At 44.3% G+C, this 19,584-nt stretch overlaps 1 protein-coding gene and 1 non-coding gene across 13 annotated transcripts in view; both read left to right on the forward strand.

The window, feature by feature from the left end:
• Positions 1-19,584, forward strand: part of RBFOX1 (RNA binding fox-1 homolog 1) — a 2,416,982-nt gene that overhangs the window by 770,324 nt on the left and 1,627,074 nt on the right. The gene's annotated exons all lie outside the window — the stretch shown is intronic.
• On the forward strand, positions 16,449-16,521 carry TRNAE-CUC (transfer RNA glutamic acid (anticodon CUC)). The gene has a single exon. It is a non-coding gene; the product is annotated as a tRNA-Glu (tRNA).

Below are 19,584 nucleotides of genomic sequence, written 5' to 3' on the forward strand. Positions count from 1 at the left end.
AGAGCCCTGCCTGCCTGGCACGAAGCAGGCACTCCATAAACAAGCTTATAAAGAAAGAAGTAAGGAAAGAGATCAGGAGGGAGAGAAGAATTATCCCCACCGACCTGAAGAAACTGGAGGCCTGCCGGTCTTGACTGGCCAGCAGAATCCATCTCTTAAAAGAAAGAAGCAGGATCTTTTTGGCACAATTCTTCATGCATAAAGACCTCCACAGTCCTCTCTCTGGTGAATTTCAAGGCCTTATACATCTCCCTGAAACTTGGTTATTTTAGAAATTTGGAGAAAATTTTAGCGTGATGAGATTATGATTATAACCTGGTAAGCAATTAAGTATAAGAAAATCTACTTCATAGTAAACATTCGGTGGAAAGCAATGGCACCCCACTCCAGTACTCCTGCCTGGAAAATCCCATGGACGGAGGAGCCTGGAAGGCTGCAGTCCATGGGGTCACTGAGGGTTGGACATGACTGAGCGACTTCACTTTCACTTTTCACTTTCATGCATTGGAGAAGGAAATGGCAACCCACTCCAGTGTTCTTGCCTGGAGAATCCCAGGGACGGGGGAGCCTGGTGGGCTGCCGTCTATGGGATCACACAGGGTCGGACACGACTGAAGCGACTTAGCAGCAGTAGCAGCATCAGATTGTTAACCTCCCTTTTTGTTAAAAACTGATTTGAGCAGTAAGAACTTGGCACGACTGAGCTTTTAAGAAGCAGACCTGTTGTAGAAAGAGGTGCCAGGTCATTACTGAGGGATTTTGCGTAAATATTCTACTTCTGGTTCCTTCCAAGTATTCAGAACCGTCAGGCTTCCCAGGTAGTACTAGTGGTAAAGAACCTGCTTGCCAGTGTAAGAGATGCGGGTTTGATCCCTGGATTGGGAAGATCCCTTGGAGGAGGGCACGGTACCCCACTCCAGTATTCATGTCTGGAGAATCCCGTGAACAGAGGGAGCCTGGGGGGGGGGGCTATAGTCCATGGGATCACAAAGAGTCAGATACAACTCAAGTGACAGCATTTATGACAGTGTTCAGAGCCACCTGGAGAATGGTTTCATGGAAGACATGGTGTGAAGAGTCAAAAGTTACAGTTGTCGCTAGCTCTTGGCGTTGACGACTTTTCAAAAATCCCATTAAATCCATGAATTATTTGTATACTTCAGAGTACCTCCTGTTTTCAAACACAGCTCAGTACATTTTTTATCAAACTTGGGCTTTTATAAGGATAAATACAGCCCAGAATTTCATGGTTTCTAGGACACACTCAAACACCACATTATAGTGAAATCTGATTTGAAGTCACCCTCAGTTTGAGATGAACTCTGTCGAGATAAATCAGCACAGAACAATAAAAACCAATGCAAAGCAGCATCTGGCTTTTGAGAAGGAAATTCATGAAAATTTATGGACAGAAATTGTACAACACAGTTTTAACAGTTCAGTTTTGTAACCTAGTTCTCCTAAGAAGTTTGCTTCTAGGTAACAAAATATATGTATAGGTAATTGTAGTTAATCATATGAAATATAGTTATACAGATTTATAATTAATCATAAATTAGAAATATATAATTATTTCTTTATAAGTTATATTTTACATTAACTATGCTTATATGTAATATAAAATATATAAATACAAATATATTTAGATATAGTTCTATGTAACTTATAAATATGTTATATACAACATTTTACTATAGAAGCAAGTTACATATAATTATATATACTATGCATTTTGTGTATATATAGGTGTATATATTTCTTAACAGATGTTAGCCTGACAGTGGGCATAGAAGTTAAGATTTTTTTCTTTAATTCTTGGAATAAAGCATGGCATCCAATTAAATTATCTGTCAAGTTTTCATGTTGCTCCTCTGATTTTGATTGCCTGGTATTCTCTGTATCTTAGCCATTAAATGAAAGATATCAATTTTTCGTGTGCCATGTGAGAGTCAGGAAAGACTTTTATGAAATGCTTTTTATTTCAATAAGAAGAAATCAGTGCTTCTTTGGATAAATCAGCCAAACAGCTGCACTTGAGTTTGGAGTGAAAAATGGATGTACTCAGAAACCTGAGCGATTCTCCTGTGGAAACCTCGTGCGTCGTGATGCTTCTGAGCAACGCTGTGTGACTGGTCACACTGAGCCAGAGGCCCTGCCTGGACTGTGTCTGTTACTGTGTGCTCAGTTTTCAGAATTAGCATCAGACTCTTATCATCAAAAGGAGCACTGAGGGACCACCGAGCCCTCATCCCTCCACGTCATCCCTGGATTCCAGGGCTGAGATGAGCTGCTCAAAACGTGTGTTTCTCAGGAAGACAGATGCTCACAAGCGATGTATTTCACCCGAGTATCTGGACATTGTAGGAACCACCTCCCTTTGCCTTTGAATTAGTTCACTCTAATTTAATGGATAATTGTGGAACTGAAAAACCCAGGAAATTGGCAACCACTGTTATTATAGGTTTTTTTGCTAATGTATACTCTCAGGAAAAGGAAAAATAAATACTGATTTCAGCTGTTCAACCCCAAATGTGTTTATCGTGTTCAGTTGGCTGAAGCAGTTCTTACATGTTTGCTTGAGAATCTCAAACATTTCTCTTTTGGAACTAAAAAGGATTAAAAATATATAAAGTCCACAAATATATTAAAAATTGTTATAGCTGAGAACACAGAAGCCACCTAGATTCCCCTTTGCTTTTCAACCTGCACATGTTTCAGTCAAAATATAAACTTAAAAAAGTCTTAAAACTGGAATGATTTGAAGTATAACTTTAAGGGATATATTATTTTTATATTTGTTATATTTGTTAACCTTAACAATTTTTTTTCAATTTTTATTGGAATATAGTTTGTTTACAATCTTGTGTTTCAGGTGTACAGCAAAGTGAATCAGTTGTATGTATACATACATCCCCCCCTTTTAGGTTCTTTTCTCATATAGAGCATTGCAGAGTATTGAGTTCCCTGTACTATACATTACGTCCTTATATATAGTAGTGTATATATTGTTAGATTCTTTCAATAACCCTCTAGTGATAGAAGTTCTGGGTTCAACACAATAGAAACGCAGGTGGGAGGCTGGCTGCAGACGCAGCTGAACCCAGGAACCTGATCAATGTCTTCAAGTCTGGCTCTGTCTCTCTTTCTCTCGCTCTGTTTCCTGCACAGCTGCACAGATTTTCTGTATGTAGGAAGTATCTTTACCCAAGATGTTTAGCAACCCTTCCTATAAACATTTGCTGTTCAGTCGCTAAGTCAGGTCCGACTCTTTGTGGCCCGATGGACTGCAGCACGCCAGGCTTCCCTGTCCTTCTCTCTCTCTCCCGCATAAATAGCTCTGCAGATACGCCCTAGAAGGACCAAAGCAGCCTCGTGTTGTCATCGTCCATTCCTGAACCAATCGCAGTACCATCGGATTGGTTGAGGCTGTATCCTGCAGTCCTTTCTGATAGAGCGTGCTGGTCCCCACCCTAACCACACCTAGCATGTACCCCCAGAGCAGAGAAGGTAAAAGAGAACCTAGGTAGTTAGTAACAGTGGATGCCCCCGTGTCCAGCATTCCCGTTTACCTGATGTGTAGAATCTGCTGCACTTGAACAAAGTCACTCAGGTGATAAGCACCGAAGCAGGGACTTCCTTGGTGGTCCAGCGTGTAAGATTCCACTGCACGGGACACAAGTTCAGTCCTCGGTCAGGGAACTAAGATCCCCTGTATGGCATGCCTAAAAGATGAATAAATAGAAAGTACAAAAACCACTGAAGCAAAATTATTTAAAACATCTAACTTAAATGAATACTTTGCAGTGTGAGTCCAGTTGGCCTTGAGAGCAAAGGTAACCAGTTTTTCCACCCAGTTTTCTGAGGAGGTGAATAATAAATCCAGTACCTGAACCATGAACTTCCAGATGCTCAAGCTGGATTTAGAAAAGGCAGAGGAACCAGAGGTCAAATTGCCAACATCCGCTGGATCATCGAAAAAGCAAGAGAGTTCCAGAAAAACATATACTTTTGCTTTATTGACTATGCCAAAGCCTTTGACTGTGTGGATCACAACAAACTGTGGAAAATTCTTAAAGAGATGGGAATACCAGACCACCTGACTTGCCTCCTGTGAAATCAGTATGCAGGTCAAGAAGCAACAGTTAGAACTGGACATGGAACAACAAACTGGTTCCAGATCAGGAAAGGAATACATCAAGGCTGTATATTGTCACCCTGCTTATTTAACTTATATGCAGAGTATAGCAGGTGAAATCCCAGGCTGGATGAAGCACAAGCTGGAATCAAGATTACCAGGAGAAATATCAATAACCTCATATGAAGAGTTGACTCATTGGAAAAGACTCTGATGCTGGGAGGGATTGGGGGCAGGAGGAGAAGGGGACGACAGAGGATGAGATGGCTAGATGGCATCACCGACTTGATGGACATGAGTCTGAGTGAACTCTGGGAGTTGGTGATGGACAGGGAAGCCTGGCGTCCTGCAATTCATGGGGTCGCAAAGAGTCGGACACGACTGAGCAACTGAACTGAACACAGATGACATCTCCCTTATGACAGAAAGCGAAGAACTAAAGAGTCCCTTGATGAAAGTGAAAGAGGAGAGTGAAAAAGTTGGCTTAAAACTCAACATTCAGAAAACTAAGATCATGGCATCCAGTCCCATCACTTTATAGCAAATAGATGGGAAAACAATGGAAACAGTGAGAGGCTTTATTTTGGCGGGGGGGTGCAGCTCCAAAATCACTGCAGATGGTGACTGAAGCCATGACATTAAGATGCTAGATCCTTGGAAGAAAAGCTCTGATCAATCTAGACAGCATATTCAAAAGCAGAGACATTACTTTATTTACCAACAAAGGTCCATCTAGTCAAAGCTATGGCTTTTCCAGTCATGTATGGATATAAGAGTTGGACCATAAAGAAAGCTGAGTGCCGAAGAATTGATGCTTTTGAACTGTGGTGTTGGAAAAGACTCTTGAGAGTCCCTTAGACTGCAAGGAGATCCAACCAGTCCATCCTAAAGGAAATCAGTCCTGAATATTCACTGCAGGGATTGATGCTGAAGCTGAAACTCCAATACTTTGGCCACCTGATGTGAAGAACCGACTCTTTGGAAAAGACCCTGTTGCTGGGAAAGATTGAAGGCGGGAGGAGAAGGGGACGACAGAGGATGAGATGGTTGGATGTTTTCACTGACTCGATGGACATGAGTTTGAGTGAACTCTGGGAGTTAGTGATGGACAGGGAGGCCTGGCGTGCTGCAGTCCACGGGGTCACAAAGAGACGGACACGACTGAGGGATTGAACTGAACTGGACAATAAATACGGAAATATTCATCTGTTTAGCACATTTTTGGGGGTGTTCCTCCTGTGCTAGGTGTTGTCCTGGACACTTGGAGATACAGCACAGAACAAAATGAACAAAACCCCACGGCTTTGCGAGTGCTGCATACTTGGTGTACACAGTTGCTTCAGTCCTGTCTGACTTTACAACCCCATGTTCATGGGGTTATCCCAGCAAGAATACTGGAGTGGGTTGCCATTTCCTCCTCCAGGGGACCTTCCTGATCCAGGGATCGAACCTGCATCTCCTGCACAGCCACATCAGCCACGTGTGGCTCCTGCATGGACAGGCATATCTATATATAGATATTTTTTAACCCCTGGCGTCATCTGGAGAAGAGCACACTGCTTTTGATAATGTGTACTGCCCAGTGTTAGATACTTCACTATTCCTGAGGGGTGAAAAGTACATAATAAGATCTATCCCATAGAACAGAGATGTGATTCTTATTACACAGACACATATTAATTCAGGACATAAGTCTGTGTGGTTGTGGCTTCTTCAATCCAGCCCTTCCCATGAGGAGCTGAGTCTTACATTGAAGTGATTCCTCTCCTCTCTCCTTAAATGATGAAATCATGCCCGAAGGAACTTAGGGGACGTCTCTTCTACCTCCTTGCCTCTTGAACAAAAATTAACTGTAACTGTCTCAAAGGACCCACTATATTGAGCACTGTTTATTCTGAATATGTGGTTCCCAGGAACCCTGCAGATGGGTTGTCTTGTATGTACTATCTCGTTTACTCCTCACAACAGCCGGACAAGCTACGTACCACTGTTACCCCATTTCACAGATGAAGAAAGTGAGGCTTATGCTCTGTGTGTCAAGACTCAAACTGAGAAATCTTTACATTTCTCCCATTGTCTCTTAAGCTTGCCCCTTTTCTTCCCTGCCTTACTGATACAAAGACCTAGAGTGCAGCGTAGAAAGGCAGTGTAGAAATGAGGTCAACCTCATTTTCAAACTCCTTACATTGATGAAAAGGGACAGGTGTACTAATCTAAAGAGTTCTTGGGGAAGGTATGGAAAGGGAAACCATCAGGCCTAACTAGAGAAAAGGAAATAACTAACCAGCAAGGAGATCCTGTGGCTCTGGCCTGAGCTGGGAAGGTGTGAATTGGTGGGGTCGAATCTCTTACTCAGGAAACTGAGTAAGATTCATATGGATGCTGGAATCTGAGGTCGCGCCGTCCTCAGAGACTGACAGCGGACATCGAGCTTGCCTAGGAGTGCCGACGAAGCACTCGGCCAATTTCATTTTACTTACAGCCTCGTAAGCCAGGACTGGTAACTCTCTGTGGTGTCTTTTAGTGGAAGAAGCGAATCAGGGATGACTGCCTCAAGTATCTTTCAGGGTAGATGGCTTTTAGACCCTGGAGCTCCATGTCTTGTAACACATCACATGTCAGGCCCTCTCTACTGGCATTTCAGAGGCGGGTGGACAGCCCTGGGTTGCAGCTGCCCTAGCACCTTGGTGAGGTACTAGTTTTCATATCTAGCATTTATTGCTTTAGGTGTTAAAAAATAAATCACCTCTTTAAAAGGTCAGTGTGGTTTATACTAACTGTGTGAGCAATGAAAATAACAGTCTGGGGCAAGCTTATTTATTATTCTTCAAATGAGAAAAGTAGTATTGCCTCATGGCAAAGAGCTGGGAAATGAGAATGCTAAAGAAAATGGCTTATAACCTCACCACCATAATCCCTTTTAAGATCGTGTTGTGCTTTTTCTTCAGGAGGTTGATCCTTTTTGTTTTTGTGTGTTGTTTTGCTGTTTTTTTCTTTGTTTTTCAGAGCACAGTGTTTATGAGGAAGGCTGTTTAGGACTGTGTTTTTAGAAAATCTAGAAGAAAAAATGCATTTGTTAGAAGAGGCAAGTCACAAATTCTTGTAGCATATTGAAAACTGTAGTATGCTCATTGTACATCATTCTTGTAGCATTTTTGAAAGTGGCATGTACTTGTAGCATTTTGAAAATTGCTGATATGAAGCTGGAGTTGCCTCCTTGCTGGAGTGTGACTATAGCCTGTGTGTGTGTGGCCCAATTCATCCTGTAGTGGAACTCAAGAATGGTGCTCATGTTTTTTTCCTCAAGTGCACTGAATTGTCCTTGTTGAGTTGCATTGGATTGTCCAGCAGAAAATCTTTCCTGGAGTTGGAAAATCCAAGGGGTCTGAATGTACCAGAATCAGATTCGTAGAGACAAGAAGGCATCCTGAGATGCCTCGCATATTGAAGTGAAACATCGCAAGAGAGAGCTGATTGCGACTGAAAATAGATATAACATGTTACTCCCACGTGAAAGTTGCTTAGTCGTGTCCGACTCTTTGCAGCCCCATGGACTATATAGTCCACGGAATTCTCTAGGCCAGAATACTGGAATGGGTAGCCTTTCCCTTCTCCAGGGGATCGTCCCAGCCCAGGGATTGAACCCAGGTCTCTCGCATTGCAGGCAGATTCTTTACCAGCTGAGCCACCAGGGAAGCCCAAGAAGACGGGAGTGCACAGTCTATCACTTCTCCCGCAGGTCTTCCCAACTCAGGAATCGAACCGGGGTCTCCGGGGAAGCCTCATCTCTCTCTGTTTAATCACTGTTGTCTACAGCTCAAATATCCATTCACTCAGCAGATGCTTCTTAAGGAGCAGCATGTATCAGCCGCCGTGCTTGGTGCTGCCTCTGTAAAGGCCAGTGAGGCGGATACGGCTTCTGACCTCTTGGGGCTTATAGTTCACTGGAATTAGCCTGATGCAGAGACCTTGAGATCCTGTTGACCACAGGTCATCCTCTCAGTGCACAGGTAGGAGAGAGGTGACTGGTGCCCTGTGAATGACCATCAGAAACATTTTGTCTTGCACGTCACATCTGTGTTCACTGTCATCGACATGCTTCCTTTTGCTCTCAGCAGATTTCTTTTCACGTGTCCTTACTTTTTCTGTGTTTGTTTTTGGCTGTTCCGGATCTTTGTTTCTGAGCAGGCTTTTCTCTGTCTGCTTCCTGGGCTTCCCTGGTGGTGCAGAGGTTAAAGCGTCTGCCTGCAATGTGGGAGACCTGGGTTCAATCCCTGGGTCGGGAAGATCCCCTGGAGAAGGAAATGGCAAACCGCTCCAGTATTCTTGCCTGGAGAATACCATGGATGGAGGAGCTTGGTGAGCTACAGTCCATGGGCTGCAAAGAGTCGGACATGACTGAGCGACTTCACTTTCACTTTCTCTGTCTGCAGTGAGCGGGGACTGCTCTCTACTTGTGATGCACGCGTGTCTCATTGCCGTGGCTTCTCTTGCTGTGGAACAAAGGCTCTAGGGCACCTGGGCTCAGTTGTTGAGGCTCCTGGGCTCCAGAGCATAGGCTGAGGAGTTGTCCCGTGGCATGTGGGATCCTCCCAGATCAGGGATTGATGCTCTCAGCAGATTTCAGTGCTGTGTCATGGATATGATTTGTAAAAATGGGCATGATTTTCTTTAAAAAAAATACTTTACTGAAGTTCATCTAGGAGTTTTATAGTATCTAGTCATACATTTAGGTCTTTATTCCATTTTGAGCTTATTTTTATATATGATATTAGAGGATGTTCTAATTTCATTCTTTTACATGTAGCTGTCCAGCACTCCTTATAGAAGAGACTGTCTTTTCTCCACTGTATATTCTGGCCTGCTTTGTCCTAGATTAGTTGACTGTAAGTGCTTCTAGGCTTTCTGTCCTATTTCACTCATCTCTCTCTCTGTTTCTGCTCCAGTGCCACACTATTTTGATTACTATAGCTTTGTAGTATAGTCTGAAGTCCAAGCATGCAATCCTTTCAGCTCTGTTCTTTCTTAAGATTGTTTTGGCTACTTGGAGTCTTTTGTGTTTTCATGAAAATGTGACCCTTTTTTTTTGTTGTTGTTTTAGTTCTGTGAAAAATGCCATTGGTACTATGATAGGGATTGCACTGAATCTGTATATTCCCTTGGGTAGTCCGATAATTTGGCAATATTGACTCTTTCAGTGAAAGAACATGGCATATCTTTCCATCTGTTTGTGTCATCTCCAGTTTCTTTCAGCAGCATCTGATAGTTTTCAGCGTACAGGTCTTTTGCATCCTTAGGTAGGTTTATTCCAACGTATTTTATTCTTTCTGATGTGATGGTAAATGGGATTGTTTCCTTAATTTCTCTTTCTGATATTCTGTTAGTGTATGGAAGTGTGACAGATTTTTGTATATTCATTTTTTATCATGCAACTTTATTGAATTCATTGATGAGCGCTAGTAGTTTTCCAGTAGCATCTTTGGGATTTTTCTGCATGTAGCATCATATCATCTGCAAACAGTGATACTTTGGCTTCTTCTTTTCCAACTTAGAGTATACCGGGTCACAAACAGATGCCTCTATGGGGCATGTAGGTAGCAGAAATAAGTCAGGGTGGCATATTTAAATACACAGGAATATTCTTTTCTCAAAGAGCTATGCCCTTTAAAATATGTGCAACTCTCTTGGTCTGCATGTTATTTCCCACTTTGATAGAGACATGAATTCAGAGGAATAGCTGTCTGCTAATCAGAAATACCGCAGGGCAAATGTGATGATAAATCACAGCAGGCACTTGGTGACTAGATCGGGGAGATGATCTGGAATGCTGAGGTCAGTGTTGAACTGAAAATTGGATACCCCATCAAAAAGGAACACCTTCCAGTGCCACCTTATTATGAAGAAAAGCCCGAGAGCTAGATTTTTAATTGGGGAAACCTCCTGATACTTAAATATTGACTCAGTCTTTCTGTACTTTTCAAACCAAACACACAGGGTGATTTCAGCCTTTTGTATCTATCAGTTGGCAACCTCTTGAATGAGACATAACTTCTGAGAGATGTTCTCTGTAGTCACAAACATCCTACAGTGTTTGGGAAGGGGATTTGGTTAATTTCCAAAAAAAAAAAAAAACTGAAAAAGAAAAATCACATCATGAAATGATGGGTTTACCAAATCCAGTTCACTGGAAATCCATTTGCCAATGGCAAATGGGTGGGCTTTCCCTTAGATGTAGTATGAGCAAAGACCACTGAGATGGATTGCCAGAAGAAGCCCAGGGAAGCCCAGCCACGTGTTTGTGAGTTCGTGTGAGCACACATGTGAACCTCCTATGACCCTTAATCAAGTTGAGAAAGCAAGTCCATAAAATGCCTTAAAATGGAAAGCTAACCCAGTGTTTAGGAAATCCGTTGCATTCATGGTACTTTACGTTGAAATTTAAAATAGACAAGGCATTATCCTTTTGGAAAACCATAGTCTCAAACCAGGAGATAACCTTATACCCTTTGATCCGGGTCATTCCATTGCACCACCCTGGGGGGGCACCGTTAACATTCATCACTCAAACTGTATTTATCGAGATCCTGGTGGCTCGGATGACAAAGAATCTGCCTGCAGGGCAGAGACCTGGGTTCGATTCCTGGGTTGGGAAGATCCCCTGGGGAAGGGAATGGCAACCCATTCCAGTATTCTTGTCTGGATAATTCCATGTACGGAGTAGCCTGGTGGACTACAGTCTATGGGGTTGCAAAGAGTTGGACACAACTGAGCGACTGACACTTATTATGTGCCAAACACTTTTGAAGGTTTTGTGCACAGAGGACTCATCTCTACCTTTATGAAACTTACATTCCTGTTTTGGCAGGATGTGTGAGAATTCCTTAGCCTACTAACATGGTTCTTTCACATCACTACTCAGCCAGTACCCTGCTCATCCTCTACTGTGTTCCTTCAACCTCTTACACACCATATTTATACTATTAACACATTAGTAAGTATGAGCTAAGGTGGTGCTGGGAAACCCTCAAACTGCTCCCTTTGATATGATTATTTCTTATGGAAAATTGCTCTGAAACAGGTCTTTAAGTCATGTATACCTTTTAACTACATGAATTTGGGTGCTTACTAAGCATGCTCCTAAGTTCTTAACCCAGCGATGCTTTTAAGATTGCAGATACCTGTGACGTGGATGTGAGTAATGTTGGCAACAACCAAGAAGTGGATGTTGGAGAGGCAGCTCTCATGATTTCAGTGGGTGGTTATCACAGGAGAATGAGTGACATGTTAGCAAACGTGGAAGGAACTTTGACCCAAGGCTAATCTGAATCTAAGATTGGACTTTCAAGGACTCCACAGCCATCCGGGCGTCTTGGCTGCACTTGCCTTCTTCCATCATCATCGTCCTCATCTTCTAGGTGAGAATAAGAGCTGCTGTGTTCCTTCTCAAGCCTCCTCCTCTGGACATGTGGTATAATAGGTGAGAAGATTACTCTGCACATGACAAAGCCTGTGAAAGTATAGGCTCATTGCTTTGGTTGCCATTCGTGTTATGAAACCCAGCTTCTCTGAGTAATCTGAATTAGTTGAGTGTGGCTCAGTGGTGAAGAATCTGCCTGCCGGTGCAGGATAAGTGAGTTTGATCCCTGGGTTGGGAAGGTCCCCTGGAGGAGGAAATGTCTACTCACTCCAATATTCTTACCTGAAAAGTCTCATGGACAGAGGAGCCAGGCAGGCTACAGTCTGTAGGGTCACAAAGAGTCGGGCATGACTGAGCGACTGCATGACTGAGCAGGTGATAGAAGATACAAGCTATAGAGCCAGACTGTCTGGGTTTGAGTCTGAACTGTACTGCCTCCTCTCTAGCTGTGTGACCTTGGGCAAGTTTCTTACCCTCTCTGATCATTGGTGGTTTCTCCTTGAGATGCGGCTGTATTGGCACCTGTCTCAGTGAATTGCTGTGAAGATACTGAGATCTTCATGGGCAAAGTGCTTGTAACAGTGCCCAGCCCGTCGTAAATGTGCCACGAAGAGCAGCTATTGTTATGTTCTTTTGTTATCCAGGGTGTGCGTTGCTTTGTCACTCTTTTCCTCCTCTGTTATCCTTCTGGCATTTCCAGGTCTTCAAGTCTGCTGCCCTCTTAGAAGTCCTGTATTTCCGTGGCCCTGAGGACCTATCTAAAAGCTGCAGGGTAGTTACAGTGGTGAGGGTGTTTTCCCCTCCATTATCTCAGATATTGATTAATTTATCATTCCACAGATAGCACTTATTATATAAACTTTTATTACGCATTTAGTGAACTGTTGTAAAAGTCCTTTAAAAGATGTATTGTTATAACCCTCCATCATAACTTCCTTTGAATACAAAATACCGAGTGTCTAGCCCACTGAGAAGTAACTTAAAATGCTTATATGACTTGGGTTGGCTTTAAAAATCACGTGTGATTGAGGCTTTTTGTTGCTGTCGATTAGTCGCTAAGTCGTGTCCAACTCTTTTGTGACCCCATGGGCTGTAGCCTGCCAGGCTCCCTGCCACCCATGGGATTTCCCAGGTAAGAATACTGCACTGGGTTGCCATTCCCTTCTCTGGAGGATCTTCTTGACCTGAGGATCAAATCTGAGTCTCCTGCATCAGCAGATGGATTCTTTATCACTCAGTCACCAGGGAAGCCCCTGACTGGGACTTAACGCTATGTAACAATCCTCCCAGATCCTAGGAATGAATTCAGGTCTGCTAATGCTGTTAAGGAAAGCAAGAGGTATACGCATTCTCATCCCCCAGGTGATATGTCGCTGCGGACGAGATGGTGTAATTTCCACCTTGGTACGTGAAGAGAATGAAGGAGAGAACCAGGGAAGAGACAGGAGCTGCAGGGTTTCCATCCCAAGCTTTTCTTGGCTCTGCTCCGTCACTCACAGCCTAGGTGCTTGTGACCTCGTGTGGGTGGTCTAATGTGTAAGGGTCTTAACGGGCTTCCCTGGTGGCTCAGCGGTAAAGAATTTGCCTGTCTTGCATACAGGGTTATCGTTACCATCTTTCTAAATTCCGTATATATGCGTTAGTATACTTCATTGTTTTTCTTTCTGGCTTCCAGGTTCAGTGCAGGATACTGGATGCCTGGGGCTGGTGCACTGAGACAACCCAGAGGGATGGTACGGGGAGGGAGGTGGGAGGGGGGTTCAGGATGGGGAACACGTGTACACCTGTGGCGGATTCACGTTGATGTATGGCAAAACCAATACAATATTGTAAAGTAATGAATTAACCTCCAATTAAAATAAATAAATTTATATTAAAAAAAAAAGAATTTGCCTGTAATTGCAGGAGACCTAGATTCCATCCCTGGGTTGGGAAGATCTTCTGAAGAAGGGAAGCACTACGCATGCCAGTATTCTTGCCTGGAGAATCCCATGGACAGAGGAGCCTTGGCGGGCTACAGTCCCTGGGGTCGCAAAGAGTCGGACACGACAGAGCCTCTCACACTTTCATTTTTTCAATAGGAGGAGCTAGCCAAAGATATTTTCTCCATTTGGAGAAACCAAGAAATACAAATCTAAATCCCGATCATGCCTGTTAGAAGTATGCTTGTCACAGTTTAAAGCCACTGAGAGGGGGATTTAATTTACTTTCCCAGCATCCTGGTCTAAGAAGCTGGGTTTTAAATGAATGTAGAACATAGTGTTCCTTTGCCCTGGGTATTTAAAAATAGACCAAGAATTCCTCCTAGGGCGTCTTTCAGATACACTTTAGCAGACTGATGATGGCTGTTCCCAGGACGGATTTAAATCTGAAACGAAATGAAAATTTAACAAGGTGAGTTTGTTCGGGTTAAAAGCGTCTACCCCTTTCAGCTCATCCAAGATGATTCCTGGTTGGACAGTTTCCCAAGACAGGCTGGGCTGTTTCCCCGGAAGCTATAGTGGTCAGTAAATCATTCCGGAATTCAGGTCTTTGTTACTTTTTTTTCCTGGCAAAAGATCAGCAATGCGAATTTGCCTACCCATTATGACCTCACATATTTTTACACTAGGATGCTTCTGGGCTGAAGTTGAAGGTTTGTGTGTGTGTGTGTGTGTGTGTGTGTGTGTGTGTGTTTTGTTATTGGTTTTTTTCCTTCCCCTTTTGAATGTTTTAGGAACCCAGCGGTTTGCTGCTCTCTGCTGCCCCCTGTTGATTTTGAAGGAGAACAGCTGGTTTTCCACTCACCGTGGTTCTTAAAATAACCCTTTGCCGAGAGCTTTGTGTGAGGTTGAACTGTTGGGTTTCTGGTTTCAGGTGAGGGCGACTGATCTGTGAAACTGACTTTTAAGTGAAAGCTGAGCTACATGAGGAAGAAGGCACCTAGAAACGGCAGGGGTTCCTGAGTTCAAGGACAGGAAGGAAGTGGACGACTGTGAGAGCCGGGCTCCAGCTGGCACCATCTAGCTGCTTGCTCTTAGGACCTTTGCTGCTTTTAGGGTGCTGATCCTTGGCTCCTTATAGTTGGGCCCCAGAATTCGGTTCAGCTAAACAAATACCTTCAGGGCCCCACTGTATGTTAGGTCCTGCCCTGGCTGCTGGGGACAGTCCAGGAAGGCAAGTACAGCTACATTAACATTTTGAGCTCTGGAGTCAGAACACGCCTTGGAATATGAGCTTCATCTCTTGCCGGTTGTGACTTGGATAAGTTACTTAAACATTAGTCTCTGTATCTGTGAAATGGATTTAGAGTAGGTGATGCGTGGGTGATTGTGAGAAACAGTGAGAGCATTACAGTGCTGTTTATCATTTGTTGTTCATGTACTAATGTCAGGGCATTAAAAAAATTTTTTTTTATTTGAGTGTAGTTGATTTGGGGTTTCCTTGGCAGCTCAGATGGTAAAGAATCTACCTACAATGCAGGAGACCTGAATTCCATCCCTGGGTTGGGAAGATCCCCTGGAGAAGGGAATGGCTGTCCACTCCAGTATTCTTGCCTGGAAAATTCCATGGACAGAGGAGCCTGGTGGGCTACAGTCCACAGGGTCCCAAAGAGTCAGACATGACTGAGCTTGTAGGCACGCATCGTTGATTTTTATAATGTCATGTTAGTTTCTGCGGTACAGCGAAGTGATTGAGTTCTATGTATACATATATTCTTCGTTTCTTTTTACATACAGGTCATCACAGAGTATTGAGTAGAGTTTCCTGTGCTGTACTAGGTCCTTATTAGTTGCCTTTTGCATATATTAATATGTAGTAGTGTGTATATGTCAAACCCAGTCTCATGTCAGGGCATTTTTAAGCGCTGTCCTTCCCTTATCTTTTGAATCCTTACAAAATTCCTATGAACTGTGCCAGATGATCATCCCCAGTTTACAAATGAGAAAGTAGTCATTTCAAAAGATGAGAGAATACGCACAAGGGTAAGCAAGCAAGCATAGCATCTGCCAGCAGATTAGTTGTTGTTTTTTGGGGGGGCTGTCAACAGCAGAAAACCCACTAAAAGAAGCTTGTCTTATATAGGAGTTGTTACCGCACTTCATGATTCCTGAAGGTGAACAGCTCCACAGTCGCTTACATGAACAGTGCAGTCACTTCACCAAGCGTCCTGGGTGCTTCACATCTTTTCCTCTTCCCTCCCTCAGCGTATAAGCTCTCAGGATCTCATCCTCATAGTGCAAGACGGCTGCCACAGCTCCAGGCATCTTCTTGGAGCACACAGAGGACAATCGCTCAGATAGTGCTGGGAGAAAGAACACTCTGGGGGCACGGCTGCTTTACTGGCAACCAGCAGGATCTACCCCTACTCACCTGGATTCACCAAGGCTTATTCGAGATCAGGTACTTTGGCCCAAGAGCCCACAACCCACGGATGATGTGCAAAACGCTGAGCTCAGAGCCTGGCACTTAGAGTTCCTCTCTGAAGCTTCCCTAGTGTTTCTGGCATTCTGTTCACCCAGTTGCTCTTCCCAGGATGGAGAGGCAGACACATCAGAAAGTAATCTATGATATACAGAATGTGCTGCACCATCTCTAGCCACAGACATGTATACATTCAGAGGTTTGATCAGGTTTACAACACTGGCCCATAGTGGGGCTGTTTAGATTTGATTTTTCTCTCAAGCCAGGTTTTTTTTTTCCTACTTTCTGGTGCCCTCTTTGATCTGGATCCTGAAATTCCAAAGAATCCTTTTCCACCCACTTCCTTCCCTCTGTAACCCCAGTGTAAGCAGAAGAATTGACTCATTGGAAACCCGTGACTTCATTTGGAGGCTGAGTCAAGAGGAAGTCCCCCAGAGGAGCTTGGGGCATTTTCCTTTTGACTTCACTCTTCAAAAATGATGTCATGGAACTTCCCTGGTGGTCCAGTGGCTAAGACTCTGCGCTCTCAATGCAGGGGGCCTGGATTCGATCCCCGGTTAGGGAGCTAGATCCTGCATGCCCCAACTAAGGCCCAGTGCAGCCAGATTAAAATAAATAAATTAAAAAAAAATGATGTCTCATGTTAGAAAATGAGTAGAAAGTTCACTAGACTGTATATTGGTTAAGATGTCCTAACTCTGATACCTTCTTATCTTGGACACGTTAGTTAATCCCCTGCTGCTGCTGCTAAGTCGCTCCAGTCGTGTCCAACTCTGTGCGACCCCATAGATGGCAGCCCACCAGGCTCCCCCATCCATGGGATTTTCCAGGCAAGAGTACTGGAGTGGGTTGCCATTTCCTTCTCCAATGCGTGAAAGTGAAAAGTGACAGTGAAGTCGCTCAGTTGAGTCAGACTCTGTGCGACCCCATGGACTGCAGCCTACAGGCTCCTCCGTCCGTGGGATTTTCCAGGCAAGAGTACTGGAGTGGGTTGCCACTGCCTTCTCCGAATTAATCCCCTAGGTCTCAGTTTTTTAATCTGTAAATGGGCTAATAATAACAACCTCCCTACCCCCACCTCTTGAGGATGTTCTGAGGAGTGACTAAGATATATATTTAAGTACATTTGGAAGGTGACCAGAGGATTAGCATGTTCAATAACCTGCCCCCCACTGTTCTAATTTCTGAGTCTCTTCGCCTTCAAAGGGCAAAGGCCCTTTCTAGAATTAAACTGGCGACCCAGCGACAAAGGGAGCCTGTTTTTCACTGTTTGGTTTTTTTTTTTTTTGATTATTCATCTGGGTTACTTAGTTGGGAGCTGCTGCTGCTACTGCTGCTAAGTCACTTCAGTCGTGTCCGACTCTGTGCGACCCCATAGACAGCAGCCCGCCAGGCTCCACCGTCCCTGGGATTCTACAGGCAAGAACACTGGAGTGGGTTGCCATTTCCTTCTCCAATGCATGAAAGTGAAAAGTGAAAATGAAGCCACTCAGTCGTGTCTGACCCTCAGCGACCCCATCGACTGCAGCCTTCCAGGCTCCTCTGTCCATAGGATTTTCCAGGTCAGACATTGCAGGGGGCCCTACGCAGGGAAGCATCAACTGTCTTCTGCTTATGTTTTGTCGGACAGACACCTGGGGATTCCACAGATGGGGAGTCTGAGACGCTGAGCGACCAGTTCACTCTGACCTTGAACTGTTTATCTGGATTGAAGTGGCTCATGGCCAGATAAGGACTCTGAGATGATTATCTCAGTTTCTTCTGTTTCTTATGAGTCCAAAAGAGAGAAAAAGTTGTTAGTGATCAGAGTTCATCTGTAGACGTGGTTTCCTTTTCCCGATCAACTTGTCAGAGCTCACGTCTCTCCTCGGCTTGCCTGTTTCATTCATTCACCTATTCAGATATATTGCAGGCACAGGGCTATGGGCTCAGTGAAAAGGGCAAATGCTTCATCGTGGAGCTTGTTGTCACCTGCCATTCATATTCTTCCCCTTTCATCTTCCTACCCAGATCCCTTCTTACTGGGAGACCTGCCTGTTTAGTTCATATGAGTCTCTTGGTAAGAAATCTAACTGTCAAAATTCAAAGCCTATAAATGTGTCTGTTATTATTAGGTAAGAATCTGCATTTTCTACAAAGATGCTTGTTGAAAGCACTATTTGAAGGCAAAGAGACTCAGAAATGATGACAATAGGGAGGGTTATTGATCATGGTAAATTTCTGAGATGGGCATGGCAACCTGTTCCAGTGCTCTTGTCTGGAGAATCCCCATGGACAGAGGAGCCTGGAGGGCTATACTCCATACGGCTGCATAAAGTCGTACACAGCTGAAGTGTCTTAGCACAAATTTCTGGGCACTGTGCAAAAATACTTAGATATTCTTTCTGTCATTCATCAGAATACCTTTAAGAGATGGCAGTGGCGGAGGGGCAGGGTGTTATTTAGTCCCGTTTAGAGTCCCTTGGACTGCAAGGAGATCCAACCAGTCCATCCTAAAGGAGATCAGTCCTGGGTGTTCACTGGAGGGACTGATGTTGAAGCTGAAACTCCAGTACTTTGGCCACCTCATGCAAAGAGCTGATTGATTGGAAAAGACTCTGATGCTGGGAGGGATTGGGGGCAGGAGGAGAAGGGGACAACAGAGGATGAGATGGCTGGATGGCATCATGGACTCGATGGACATGAGTCTGAGTGAACTCCGGGAGTTGGTAATGAACAGGGAGGCCTGGCGTGCTGCGATTCATGGGGTCGCAAAGAGTCGGACATGACTGAGCAACTCAACCGAACTGACAGATGGAAAAACGGAGGCCCAGGGATTTATCATCTTGTCTAAGGCAGGAAGATACCAACTCGCTCTCACTGGGTTTTAGGATGTGCTTGGCTCATCCCCTCTGGCAGCCTGAAGATGGGCAGCCTGGGCAGTGAAGTGAGTGAGTGTGTGCGTGTGTCTCAGCAGTGAGGGGGAATGTGGGCACAGCAGATCTCAAATACCACCTTCCCCAAAGGGTGGCCTTGCCCACAGCATTCACTCTCCCCGAACTTCCATCTTATCTTTGTAGAAGATGCTGATTCTTAACCTATTACTAACACACACAGTTATAGGGTTTATCATTCGAGGTCGAAAGGTTGGAAGTGAGCCTTGGTATGCCGTTTGCTGTTCGGAGTGTCTTTGGCCCCGTTCAGTCTGCACTTCAGACTCTTCCCACAGGGTCTCTGCTGCCTAGATTCACTCTCAGGCCAGTTCAGTCTCTCAGTCGTGTCTGACTCTGCGCGACCCCACGGACTGCAGCACGCCAGGCCTCCCTGTCCACCACCAACTCCCGGAATTTTCTCAAACTCAGGTCCATTGAGTCCGTGATGCCATCCAACCATCTCATCCTCTGTCATCCCCTTCTCTTCCCGCCTTCACTCTTCCCCAGCATCAGGGTCTTTTCAAATGAGTCAATTCTTTGCATCAGGTGGCCAAACTAAGAGTTTCAGCTTCAGCATCAGTCCTTCTAATGAATATTCGGGACTGATTTCCTTTAGGATGGACTAGTTGGATCTCCTTGCAGTCCAAGGAACTCTCAAGAGTCTTCTCCAATGCCACAGTTCAAAAGCATCAATTCTTCAGTGCTCAGCTTTTTTA

The sequence above is a fragment of the Ovis aries genome, chromosome 24 (assembly GCF_016772045.2).
Source record: "Ovis aries strain OAR_USU_Benz2616 breed Rambouillet chromosome 24, ARS-UI_Ramb_v3.0, whole genome shotgun sequence".
NCBI lineage: Eukaryota > Metazoa > Chordata > Mammalia > Artiodactyla > Bovidae > Ovis > Ovis aries.